At 33.5% G+C, this 14,094-nt stretch overlaps 1 non-coding gene across 1 annotated transcript; it reads right to left on the minus strand.

The window, feature by feature from the left end:
* Positions 1–2,332: 2,332 nt before the first annotated feature.
* On the minus strand, positions 2,333–2,439 carry LOC121221432 (small nucleolar RNA R71). Its single transcript, XR_005918823.1, has one exon. It is a non-coding gene; the product is annotated as a small nucleolar RNA R71 (small nucleolar RNA).
* Positions 2,440–14,094: the final 11,655 nt, after the last annotated feature.

Consider the following 14,094-nt stretch of genomic DNA (forward strand, 5'->3'; position numbering starts at 1 on the left):
CGTTGTTAAAACTAAGTAATTGTTTAATAAATTAATGAAATATGTGAAAATATGAAATTAGGACATAGAAATTATTAAAATATGATTTTATGCTTTATTATAGAGTTTTCATGCAATAAATGGCTTATTTTATATTAATTTGAATATATTATACTTTTTAAGACATAAAGTGGGCCATGCATGATTAAATTAAATAATAAAATATAAAATTATATTTAATAATTCATTTTAAAATATTTTATTAATAATTTGGGTTTTAACTAATTAATTAAATTGGATAAATTTTATTCATTGGTCCTCTAACTTGTTGATTTATTCTGGATAGGTCTGATAGCTCTTGAGTTGTGTGGCATCCAAAATTGCTTAAAAATCAAGCCAAAAATTTAGTCAAAGGCCACTAAGCATGGCCGGCCATAATTTGAGGAGATTTGAAGAGGCTAACATTTACTATTTTTAGCAAACTATCCCCGTCTCCTCACATATAAATAAAACCCTCTCATTCCTTCATTCATCATCCCTCAAGCATCCCTCAATCATTCCTCATACATACTCATCATTCATCATTCTCTCTTTTCTCCAAATTCTCTTAGCCTTTTCCATTCCCACACCTAGCATCATCTCTTCATAGAGATTTTAGCAGTTAAGCCTCTTAAAGAACCATTGGTCTGCCACCTTGGGGAGCCATCAGTAAAGAGAAAAGCAAAGGAACGAATGAGCCTCGTCAGTCATAGTCTTGGGTGACAGCCACTCTGAATTGGGTTTAATTTTCCTTTTATTTAATTTAATATAAAGATGTTTGCTATGTGTTCTTTGTTCTTGTTTACAACAATGTTAGCTTAATTTTATTTAAGCTAGGATGATTGCTTTGATTAAATAATATTTATTTGATTCATGCTTATAATGTTTGTGCCTCAATCGATCATGTTTTTAATTAAAATCAAGTCTGTATTTCGTTCTTACGTGATTGAAGTGCACCTGAATTAGTTGAGCGATCCTAACCAGACAATGGCTAATGGACACATAATTGAAATGTGGATGCTCAATTTAGATCCTAACCCGATTAAATTGAAGGTTGCATAACAACTCTGACCAAGCTCTGTTATCTGCATAGTTTTTAGATTTGTGTGATTAAATTGTTTCAAACCTAACACATCCCTGTTACCTCACACGAATGTTAAGAAACCCTTAGTAAATAAGGATCAGTAAAATGCGTATTTACTAAGTAAAGGATTCAGAAAGGACCTAATGTTTTGTCCAAATTCATGAAAGATTGAGTTGCCATGGAATGTTTTTTTGAATGTTATTAAGCATGTTGATAATAAATTGAGTTTAATTAAAGTAATTGACCTAGCTTATTTATGTTATAATCGTTGCAAATTGTGTTTAATTTTACTGAAATCTATTTCATTCATATAGTTTGCATACTTAGGATAATTTGCATTAGGGATTATTGCATTTAGTTTAATATATTTTAATCACCACTTCTCAACTACATTGTGTTTTTATTTACCAAATTGTTAATATAATTTTACAAATTAAGTGATTTAGCACAAATAAAATCCCTGTAGAGACAATAACTCGATAATTACTTATCACTTTATAACGACTGTGTATGCTCGCACAAACCTACGCATTACAAGTTTTTGGTCCTATTGCCAGGGATTGTCAACTGTTGCCATAGTCATTTTTTTTCGTGAAATTATTTTTTTTTCAATTTGATTTATTTCTAACATTACTAACTTATTCTTTTTAATTTTTGTGATTTTCTTTTCAGATGTTTATGAGCATAGATTGAATTATGAATTTACTCCCTGTAGACCCTGAAATTGAGCGAACTTTCAGACAAAGAAGACATGAACGAATAGCTCAAAAACAAGTCGAGATGGAACCTGGAAATCAGAATCAAGACCAAGGTAATCAAGCTGATCTTGTACGAAATCCTATCCTCATTACCGATGATAGGGATCGGCGCATCAGACAATATGATGTGCCACTTTTCAGTGAGTTAAACCCAAGAATTAGAAGGCCAGATATTGAGGCAAGCTAGTTTGAATTGAAACTAGTGATGTTTCAAATGCTACAAACGGTGGGCCAATTTAGTGGTATGCCCACGGGAGATCCACATTTCTACCTTTGATTGTTTATGGAGGTGAGTAATTCATTCAAGATAGCTGGTGTGACTGAAGACGCACTGAGGTTAAAGTTGTTTCCGTACTCGTTGCGAGATCGAGCACAAGCATGGCTCAATTCATTGCCACCAAGTTCCATATCTACATGGCAAGAATTAGCAGAGAGATTTTTGGTTAAGTAGTTCCCACCTATCAAAAATGCTAAGTTAAGGAACGAGATCACAACTTTCCAACAATTGGATGACGAGTCTTTGTTTGAGGCTTGGGAGCGATTCAAGGAGTTACTTCGTAAGTGTCCTCATCATGGGATACCTCATTGTATCCAGTTGGAGACATTCTATAATGGTCTCAATGCATATACAAGATTGATGGTAGATGCTTCCGCGAATGGTGCAATTTTGTCTAAGTCTTATAATGAGTCTTATGAGATCATCGAGAGGATCGCGAGTAAGTACTATCACTGGCCAACAAATCGAACATCTTCAGGAAGACGTGTAGTCAAAGTTCATGAAGTTGACACTCTCACTTTGTTATCAGCTCAGGTATCGTCTATTTCTTCTATGAAAAAAGTTAATCGTTAATAGTACTAATAATTCTGCAGCACAGCCACTAAGTCCGTTTGAAGTAGTTTCCTGTGTGTAATGTGGGGAAGGACATTCTTTTGAGAATTGTCCACCAAATCCCCAGTTAGTGTACTATGTGGGGAACTAATATCGAAATAGGAGTGGATAAGGACCACAATCCAACTTCTACAATCCTTCATGGCATAATCATCCTAACTTTTCCTAGCGCAACCAAGGAAATGGACCGAACAACAACTTATTACATCAAAGACCCAACCAATCTCAAGGGTTTAATCAGCATGCTCTAAAACCACCTCAAGCGGAGGCATCAAATAGTTTGGAGAACTTGTTGAAAACATTCATGGCAAAGAATGACGCTTTGATCCAAAGCCAAGCAGCAACACTAAAAAAGTTGGAAAACCAAATGGGTCAGGTAGCTACGGAGCTACATAATAGACCACAAGGAACCCTGTCGAGCGATACTATGAATCTAAAAAATTTGGGTAAAAAACATATCATGGCAGTGGCATTACGAAGTGGTAAAATTATAGAACCCCAATTGATTGATGTTGAACATAAGCCCATTGAGAAGAATCAACCAGCTGTTGAAGTTCCTACACCAAAGGAATCAAAATGTGCAAAGTCTAACAAGGTAAACCCTGACTTAGTGAATTCAGATATTTTAACATCTTTTTTGGATGCAGATTTACCTACTCAGAAAAGTTGTCTGGTTCAATCGAAAGTTTCATCACCTCCATATTCGTAAAGATTGCAGTAAAACAAGCAGAAATAGGACGTGCAATTCAAGAAGTTTTTGGATGTTCTGAAGCAGTTACACATCAATATTTCGTTGGTGGAGGCTTTAGAAAAAATACCAAATTATGTGAAGTTTTTGAAGGATATACTGTCCAAGAAGAAACGATTGAGTGAGTATGAGACTGTTGCTTTGATAAAGGAGTGCAGTGTGTTCCTGCAGAACAAATTGCCATCGAAATTGAAAGACCCAAGAAGCTTTACTATACCCTGTAACATTGGTGAATCTTACTATGGTAAAGCTTTGTGTGACTTAGGAACGAGTATCAACTTGATGCCTAAGTCTATTTTCAAGATTCTAGGGATAGGTGAAGTAAGACCTAAAGTTGTGACGCTTCAGCTAGCGGATCAATCTTTAGCATTTCTCGAAAGAAAGATTGAGGATGTTTTGGTAATAGTCAGTAAATTTATTTTTCTTGCTGATTTTATTGTCTTAGATTCTGAAGTAGACAAGGAAGTGCCGATCATCCTTGGGAGACCTTTCTTAGCCATAGGAAGAATGTTAATTGATGTGCAGAAAGGAGATGTGAGTTCAAAACAATCAGGTAACCTTTAACATTCTTAAAGCGATGAAATTTCCTGATCTGGAAGAGGAGTGTTCAGTTATGGAAGAGATAGAAACCTTGGTTTCTATGGAAAGTAATTTTGAAGAAGATCCATTGGAGAAGCCTTAGATCTTGACCCTTTGAGGATGAAGAAGTGGAAACATGCTTGATGGAAGCAATGGGGTTGAACCGTTGAGTTGGAAGTCAGAGAATTTGTGCAACCCAAGTTGTCAATTAAAGAACCACCTAAACTCAAACTAAAGGTACTTCCTTCCCACTTGAAATACGTTTATTTAGGTGATTGTTCTACTTTTCCTGTGATTTTTTCACTGGAACTAATGAACTATTAAGAGGAGCAACTAATTACTGTTCTAAAGAAATTTAAGAAAGTAATTGGTTATACCATAGCTAATATTTGAGGTATAAGCCCTTCTTTTTGCATGCATAAAATAATTTTAGAAGGTGGAAGAGCTCGAATTGATGGGCAAAGGAGGCTCAATCCAATTATGAAAGAAGTTGTGAGAAATGAAGTGATCAAATGGTTAGATGCAGGAATCATCTATCCTATTTCAGATAGTTCGTGGGTAAGTCCTGTGCAGTGTGTGCTAAAGAAAGGTGGAATCACGATTGTTGAAAATGAGCATAACGAGTTAATTCCAACAAGAACTATTATCGGTTGGAGAATCTGTATTGATTACAGAAAGTTGAACAAAGCCACTTGGAAGGAACATTTTTCGTTTCCTTTTAGGATCAGATGTTAGATAAACTGGCAGGTAATGAATTCTATTATTTTTCAGCTGGCTATTCAGGATATAACCAAATAGTTGTAACCTCGGAGGACCAACATAAAACAACCTTTACTTGTCCATACGGTACGTTTGCTTTTAGGCGAATGCCTTTTGGTTTATACAATGCACCTGCAACTTTTCAACGATGCATGATGGCAATATTTACTGATATGGTTGAAAATTTTGTTAAGGTTTTCATGGATGATTTTTCTATTTTTGGTAACACTTATGATATTTGTTTGAGTAATTTGGCTAAGGTACTGAAGAGATGCAAAGAGACGAATCTTGTCCTTAATTGGGAAAATGTCATTTTATGGTCAATGAAGGGATTGTCTTAGGTCATAAGATCTCAAAAAAAGGAAATGAAGTCGATAAAGCAAAGGTGGACGTAATTAAAAGATTACTGGCCCTCGTGAATGTGAAAGGAATCAGAAGTTTCTTAGGCTATGCTGGTTTTTATCGAAGGTTTATAAAAGATTTCTCGAAAATTTCTAAATCGTTGTGTTTGTTGATAGAGAAAGATACAGTGTTTGATTTTAACAAAGCATGTTTGGAAGCTTTTGAAGAGGTAAAAAAGTGGTTAATCTCAGCCCCAATAATCGTTACACCTGATTGGAACTCACCTTTTGAGTTGATGTGCGATGCAAGTGACTATGTCGTTGGAGCTGTGATGGGTCAAAGAAGAAATAAAGTGTGTCACCCAATTTATTATGCAAGTAAAACTTTGACGGGAGCCCAACACAATTATACGGTAACCGAAAAGGAACTCTTCACTATAGTTTTTACTTTTGAAAAATTCCACTCATATCTTATAGGTACCAAAATTACAGTATTTATTGACCATGAGGCCATTAAATACTTGCTCATGAAGAAAGATGCAAAACCAAGGCTAATTCGTTGGATACTTTTACTCCAAGAATTTGACCTTGAGATCCAAGACAGAAAAGGTGTCGAAAATAAAATAGCTAATCATCTATCGAGGTTGAAGCAAGATGAGGTAACTCAGTCATGTGTGCTTATGAACGAGAATTTCCTAGATAAACACTAATTTAAGGTAAATCAAATTCATGAAATACTCTGGTTTGTTGATTTTGTTAATTATCTTGCATGTGGAATAATTCCTCGAGAAATGACATACCAACAAAGGAAAAAATTCCTTCATGATAGTCGGTATTATCTTTGGGAGGATCCGTTTTTGTGTAAACAATATGCAGATAATATAATCTGCAAGTGTGTAGCTGAAAGTGAGATTGTTGAGATATTGTATCATTGCGATTCGTCTCCAAGTGAGGGACACTTTGGTGGTTCACGTACTGCAGCAAAGATTTTGCAAGTAGGTTTCTTTTGGCCTACACTATTTAAAGATACTTATGCTTATGTGAAGAACTGTGATAAATGCCAAAGGACTGGAAATATAACAAAGAGGAATGAGATGCCCTTGATAAACATTTTGGAGATTGAATTGTTCAACATATAGGGCATTGACTTTTTAGGCCAGTTTCCTTCTTCGTATAGGAGCAAATACATCTTAGTTGATGTGGACTATGTATCCAAGTGAGTTGAAGCTGAAGCATACCCTACAAATGATGCTAAGGTAGTCATGCGATTCCTACATAAGTATGTGTTTACATGATTTGGGACACCAAGAGCTATTATTAGTGATGAAGGTTCTCACTTTGTGAACAAATGGCTTAAGTGGTTGCTTGGAAAATATGATGTGAAGCACAAGGTTGCTACTGCCTATCACCTCCAGTTTAATGGGTAAGTTGAAAGAGTGAATCGCGAAATCAAACGTATCCTTGAAAAGGTAGTACGCCCTAGCAGAAAAGATTGGTCTCGAAGGCTCGATGACTCATTATGGGCCTATCAAAAATCATTTAAGACTCCGTTCGGAATGACTCCTTATCGGTTAGTCTTTGAAAAGGCATGTCATTTGCCATTAGAGTTGGAGAATAAAGCTCACTTTGCTTTGAAGCAGTTGAACTTTGATCTTAAGCAAGCCGGTGAGAGAAGGATGTTACAACTTGATGAGTTGGAAGAGCTGAAGTTGTTTTCCTATGATAATGCCAAAATGTGTAAAGAAAGACCAGAAAGATGACATGATAGTCATATACAACCTCGTGAGTTTAAAGAGGGTCAGAAGGTTTTGTTGTTTAATTCAAGGTTGAAGTTATTTCCTAGGAAGCTTAAATCCCAATGGAAATGACCTTATATCATCTACCAAGTTTATCCTTTTGGAGCTATTGAATTATACAACAATTACGGAGGTACATTTAAAGTTAGTGGTCAACGTCTCAAACACTACTGGGATGTTGACGTTGAGCGAGTTGAATCCTCGCTTAAATTAACAAACCTTTAATTTTTCATGAACTCATTTTGTAAATAAATAAATAATTAGAACTTATTTTTTTAACTTATTACATTTAATTAATTCTGTCTAAGGAGATTGGAACTTAAGCGGGACCGCTGTGACCCCTCCAACCTTTCCAAGGAATTAATTTAATGTAATTTGTTAAGAAGAAATTTTCTAATTAAGACTTAAATTTTTTAAAATTTCATTTTTTTCTATTTAAATTTTAAATTTTTATGTTAATAAAGGGGGTCAAATTTGGCCCAAAGTACTAATAAATTTTTTTAAGTAAGATACAGTCTGAGTTTGAGGCCTAAGACAGCAAAAAGGAGGGAAAATTCATGCCTTGCCATCACACCCATTGCTTGCCGCCCAAGTAACCCTAATGTAGCTAATTTTTTGCTACATGTTGCCCTAATTTTTCCAATATAAACCCCTTTCCATTCTACTAATCTTCATATCCCTCAAAGCAATTTGCTTACACCCTAAAAATCCCTAAATCTCCCTTTTATGCCATCAACCTCAAATCTCGAAAGAAACCCTAGTTCTCTTTTTGCCAAAATTCCCTTTTTCCGTTGCAAGATTTTTGCCTTAGCAAGTTTTACCCACTTTTTCGATTTCTCTTTTCTCTTTTGTGCAGAAACTTTTCTGAATTTTCGGGAAAAGATACCATGTCTTGCAAAAGAACCAGATCTTCAAAGACTACTCCTAAAAACCCGATTTTCATCGATGAAGAAGTAAAAGAGAGATTTGATTCAATCTTCAAGCATCAACCTATGATGCCGAAAAAAGGATTTGACTTGAAGAGTAATGATTTGATGGTTGTTCCTACACCGATTAGAAAGAAAATCAATGCTCTCAAGTGGGAACGATTTTGTGATGCTCGTTCACTTCCCGATGATGAACTAGTTTGAGAATTCTATGCTAGTTTGACTACGCAAGATGCTACTGAAGTCATCGTTCGAAAGAAAAAGGTACCTCTTACTTCTAAGTCCATTAATGATTTGTTTAATTTACCTGATGTTGAAGAAGATGAGTACTACCCTATGATTAACAATATTAATTGGGATTTTCTTCAACAAGTGCTTGATGCTGTGACAAATCCGGGATCCCAATGGATTATAAGAAAGTATGGGAGCCATTCTTGTCGAAGAGAATATTTAAAACGAGTAGCACGGGTATGGTTTTATTTTGTTCGCTGCAATTTTATGCCTATCTCACATAGTTCCACCATCTCGATGGAAGGGATGCTTTTATTATACGCAATTTTGACAGAAAAGTCCATTAATGTTGGGAAAATTATCCTCAAGGATATTCACGATTGTGCTAAAAAGAAGGCAGGAAGTGCTTATTTCCCATCATTAATCACTTCACTTTGCTTAAAGGCCTGTGTTAAAACACAAGCAAATCTGAATGGGCGATATTATTAATGATGCATTACAAAATCTTGAAAGATTAGTAGAGAGGGTGCATGAAATGAATCAAGGCGAGCAAAAAGAGCCAAATGAGCCAGATACAGAGGAGCCAACAAATAGAATTGAAACTGAAGCTAATTCAATCACAGACACTGAAGAGAAAGAATCTGATAAGGAACCGAACATTCCTAAACCAAGGGTTGAGCCAAAAGAAGAACCAGTCAAGCTATGTGTTGAACCTAAATATACAACTCCCATGTCGACTTCTGCAAGTACTTCAAGGAAATTAGAGTTGTCAATTTTGATGGATATGTGCAAGTTCATGCACAATCAACAACAAACTTACTAGAAATATGCAAAAATTAGAGATGACTCAATTCGAAATACTTTTAAGAATATCTCTAATAATTTTGTTCCTGAGTTCGCAGATGCTATCTTTGAGACATGGACGGAGGATACTGACGATGCAAGCGGAGATGGAGCTAAAGAAGACAAGGGGAATAAGTCAGAAAAATAAAAGGAGGATTCTTGTCCTATTATTTATTTAATTATTTTTAGGTCTTTAAGAATTTATTTTTCGTAATTAGGATTTAATTTTTGCAGAATAAAACATAGGAAGCATGAACAAACTTAACACTTCTTTAGAAAGAATAAGACTAAGTGATGCGGTAATGGGAATGAACATGTCTAGGATTGGGTTATTAGGGAAGACTTGGTATTTAAGCAGTCTTAATGACTCACCTCTCTTTCTTTACAACCCTACCTGGTGTTCAATTTTCATTCATTACTTTGTTCTTGCAATGAGGACATTGCTTCTTTTTAAAAGGAGAGTAATGCAAATAAATTGCTCAAACTTTTAAATTTTTTCAAGTATGCTTCAATTATTTATTTCATAAGTATGTTTTAATAAATGAATGTTTAGAGATATTTTTTTGTTACTGAGATAGTTTGTATGCAAGTATGAATGATGATTTTATCTAAGTGAATGTATTTTATCATGAAGAATGGAATGCTTGTATGATCTTAGTTTTAGTAATGTTTGCCATAAAACCTTTGTTCCTTTTGAGATTAAACATGCATGAAGGTTTATATTTTTGGAATTGACTTAGTAACTTTCTTGAGGTGAAATCCTAGGGGACATAAAAATCTAAAATGATGTAGGCACTATTTCTTTGGACCGTTTGAGCCTTTTCAAGCCAACCCTATGATATTAGACCCTTGAAACTGTAATTTTGAGCTTAAAGGCCTGTTTTTGCAATGAACCTACTTTATAAGCCAGTTACCATCTTTTTAAAATTATCCTAATTTTTTGCACCTATCTTAACTAAAGTTGTCTTGGGAATCAACATTTGAGGAAATTTTTATAAACATGTATGTGCTCATGCTAAAAAAAAAAGAGTGAAGAAAAGTTCGCTCAGTCTTGAAAAAGGAAAAATGTATGAGCTTGAGATCAAAATAAGTTTGGGGGGTGTTCCAAAGGTTCACTTACAGAAAAAGGTTGTATTACGAGAAAACTGATATAAAGTTAAAGGTTAAGATTTTTAAAACCAAAATGTCCCATCTCTTAAAATCTCTACCTTTAACTGAGCCCCATTACAACCTTATAAAAGACCTATTGATTTGATGATTATGTCACCTACAGTAGTGGAGAGGAAGTCCTAAGTTCAACATATGAAGATCATAAATAAGCCTTGTGATTGTTTGCTTGATTGATAGGAAACTATGTTGGATGAAGAATGTTATATATGGCTGTCACATACATGCAAACTATGATTCATGTTGGCATATTTTGAAGCTTAGTATAATCTTAAGGAATATATGCATATGAATTACTTGTTAATAAAGAAGATCGATAAGCATGAAGTTATTAATGCATGATTATGGGGCAAAGATTGATACTGCTTACACAATTAGCAATTTTGCCTTAGCAAGACCTTTTGCTATGCATAAACATTACTCAGGATGAGCAATTATTTAAGTTTGGGGGCGTGTAAACGGAAAAATATATAAGATTTTTCCTATGTAATTTATCACCTTTTTACTTAAATCCGTTGTTAAAACTAAATAGTTGTTTAATAAATTAATGAAGTATGTGAAAATATGAAATTAGGACATAGAAATTATTAAAATGTGATTTTATGCTTTATTATATAGTTTTCATGCAATAAATGACTTATTTTATATTAATTTGAATATATTATATTTTTTAAGATATAAAGTGGTCCATGCATGATTAATTAAATAATAAAATATAAAATTATATTTAATAATTCATTTTAAAATATTTCATTAATAATTTGGGTTTTAATTAATTAATTAAATTGGATAAATTTTATTCTTTGGTCCTCTAACTTGTTGATTTATTCTGGATAGGTCTAATAGCTTTGCTGGATTAGAAAACTGTCCAACTTGGAGATCAAGTCAACCCAATACTCAGCTACACATGGCTGTCCATTTAAACCATTCTTTGGTTTAACTACACAAGATCCTTACAATGTTGAAGAAATTAGAGATTTGCCCGAAGATTTACGATTGACCGAGTCTTAGTCTTGAGTTGTGTGGCATCCAAAATTACTTAAAATCAAGCAATAAATCAAGTCAAAAGCCACTAAGCATGGCCGACCACAATTTAAGGAGATTTGAAGAGGTTAAAATCCACTATTTTTAGCAAACTATCCCCCTCTCCTCACCTATAAATAAGACCCTCTCATTCCTTCATTCATCATCCCTCAAGCATCCCTTAATCATTCCTCATTTGTTCTCATGATTCATCATTCTCTCTTTTCTCCAAATTCTCTTAACCTTTTCCATTCCCACGCCTAGCATTATCTCTTCATAGAGATTTTAACAATTAAGCCTCTTAAAGAACCCTTGGTTAGCCACCTTGGAGAGCCATAAGCAAAGGAACGAAGGAGCTTCGTCAGTCAGAGTCTTGGGTGGCAGCCACTATGAATTGGGTTTAATCTTCATTTTATTTCATTTAATATAAAGATGTTTGTTATGTGTTCTTAGTTCTTGTTTACAACAATGTTAGCTTAATTTTATTTAAGCTAGGATGATTGCTTTGATTAAATAATATTTATTTGATTCATGCTTATAATGTTTGTGCCTCAATCGATCATGTTTTCAATTAAAATCAAGTTTGTATTTGGTTCATACATGATTGAAATGCACCTGAATTAGTTGAGCGATCCTGACTAGACGACGACTAATGGACACATAATTGAAATGTGCATGCTCAATTTAGATCCTGACCCGATAAAATTGGAGGTTGCATAACAACTTTGACCATGCTCTGTTATCTTCATAGTTTTTAGATTTGTGTGATTAAATTGTTTCAAACTGACACGTCCCTGTTACCTCACACGAATGCTAAGAAACCCTTAGTAAATAAGGATCAGTAAAATGCGTATTTACTAAGTAAAGGATTCCGAAAGGACCTAATGTGGTTTCCAAACTCATGAAAGATAGAGTGGCCATGGAATGTTTTTCCGAATGTTATTAAGCATGTTGATAATAAATTGAGTTTAATTAAAGTAATTGCCCTAGTTTATTTATGTTATAATTGTTGCAAATTGTGTTTAATTTTACTAAAATCTATTTCATTCATATAGTTTGCATACTTAGGATAATTTACATTAGGGATCATTGCATTTAGTTTAATATATTTTAATCAGCACTTCTCAACTATATTGTCTTTTGATTTACCAAATTGTTAATATAATTTTACAAATTAAGTGACTTAGCACAAATACAATCCTTGTGGAGATGATAACTCGATACTTACTTATTACTTGATAACGACTGTGTACACTTGCACAAACCTACGCATTACAGCTCTACAGACACCTACATATATACTTTTCTGGCATGATCTTCACTGGCCATCACAATTATTCATCCTTAATCATTTTGTCTCTCGCTACTAAACTAGTTAGTTCCAATCTAACTAAACAGAATTGAAATCCAACTAATCAGAATTCAACCACTAAAATTTCTAAATTTCTCAGTGGAGTTCGAGAATTTGCTAATCCTTTCAATTTAATCCTATCTTTCCTTAAATTTAAAGTCAATAAAGATAACCAGGTGTTAAAGAGAGCATCTAGGATCCGTCTAGCCCAAAACACAAGTACTATTTTGAGAAAATATTTATTGTTATAAATATCACAAATCGACTTAGTTTTCAAAATTTTATTTTTCTACTGTGCAAAAAAATTGTTTTCGAACCAAAATTTTTCCAACACTTTGCATGTGTGATTGTAGTCATTTTTAAAGGATGAATGCAGATGTGAGATAACATCCTCGTGTAAATCTTGAATGAAGTGAAGCTAAGTTATGAGTGTGGGAAAAAAACAGATCATACCAAGTTGAATTATGAAAAGAGAATAAGAAATTTAATATGTTCTGGAAAGTGAAAAAAAATCAAGGAATGGATATAATCGGGAATAAGTGTCGTATATTTTGGGACTCGATAAAGATTGAAAGTGTTTATGGCATTGGATACATTGAACCAAAAGAAGAATTTAGATTGAAGATTAAATTAATACGTGAGATCATAGGAATATTTGGATGAGAAACTTTTCACTACTGATAGAATTTATATCTAATAATAGACTTCAAATAAGTTTACATATAACATCGTGTAAAATACTATGATGAAGTAGGAGCCGAAAATCTATGTATAAACTTGAGTTGTAAGATACGAATTGAATTTATTAATAGGTAACATTAAATATACATTAGTTGTATGCTATCTAAGAGGAAAGCGGTTAAAGTATAGCTAAGCTTATTCTTCTAGGGAAAGACGATGGGGTTATAATTTCAAGAAGCGCAATAGTTCAGAGATAAGTGTATACTATTAGTAAGAAGTTGCAAAGAATATTATAGAAACCCTGTCTATTTCCTACTAAATTTTAAAGTGGAAATTTCATTAAGGAGGGGATAAATTAAATAACTCGATTTTTTGTCTGTATCGAAAAATTCAGTTTTAGGATTGAATTCTTTGAATTTAGTAAGTTCAGAATTTTAAGATAAGAGTTTGGCAAGATAAAAAATAATCACTTTCTTGAAAATTTAATCAAATGGAATTTGATTGCAACGTTTGGTGTGTCATGTTTTATTTACTTTTTCTTGGAATCTAGTTACTCTTTGGGTGTTATTTTTCCATAAACATGACATTGTGATTCCCAGATAAAAGGTGAGAAAGTTATTTTCTCATGTATATTGAAAAGTTAGAAAAAATTATTAAGACAAAATTAACCCTATTTTATATTGATTTAGGGTATCTTTCTATTAATAAACGTAAAAGAAAAAAAGAAATTGTTGGCTCCTTCCTACTACTTGATTTGCTCTACTACTTCAAGGGACTCTTCATAAGTAAGCTTTGTTCCTTGATTTTATTTTTTTTACTAGCTACAAATCTGATTTAGAACTTGTATTTGTATGAAATACTTATTATTTTTTGTATAATATGAGTAGACCATCTATAATT

Source organism: Gossypium hirsutum, chromosome D09 (assembly GCF_007990345.1).
Source record: "Gossypium hirsutum isolate 1008001.06 chromosome D09, Gossypium_hirsutum_v2.1, whole genome shotgun sequence".
Classification (NCBI taxonomy): Eukaryota; Viridiplantae; Streptophyta; class Magnoliopsida; order Malvales; family Malvaceae; genus Gossypium; species Gossypium hirsutum.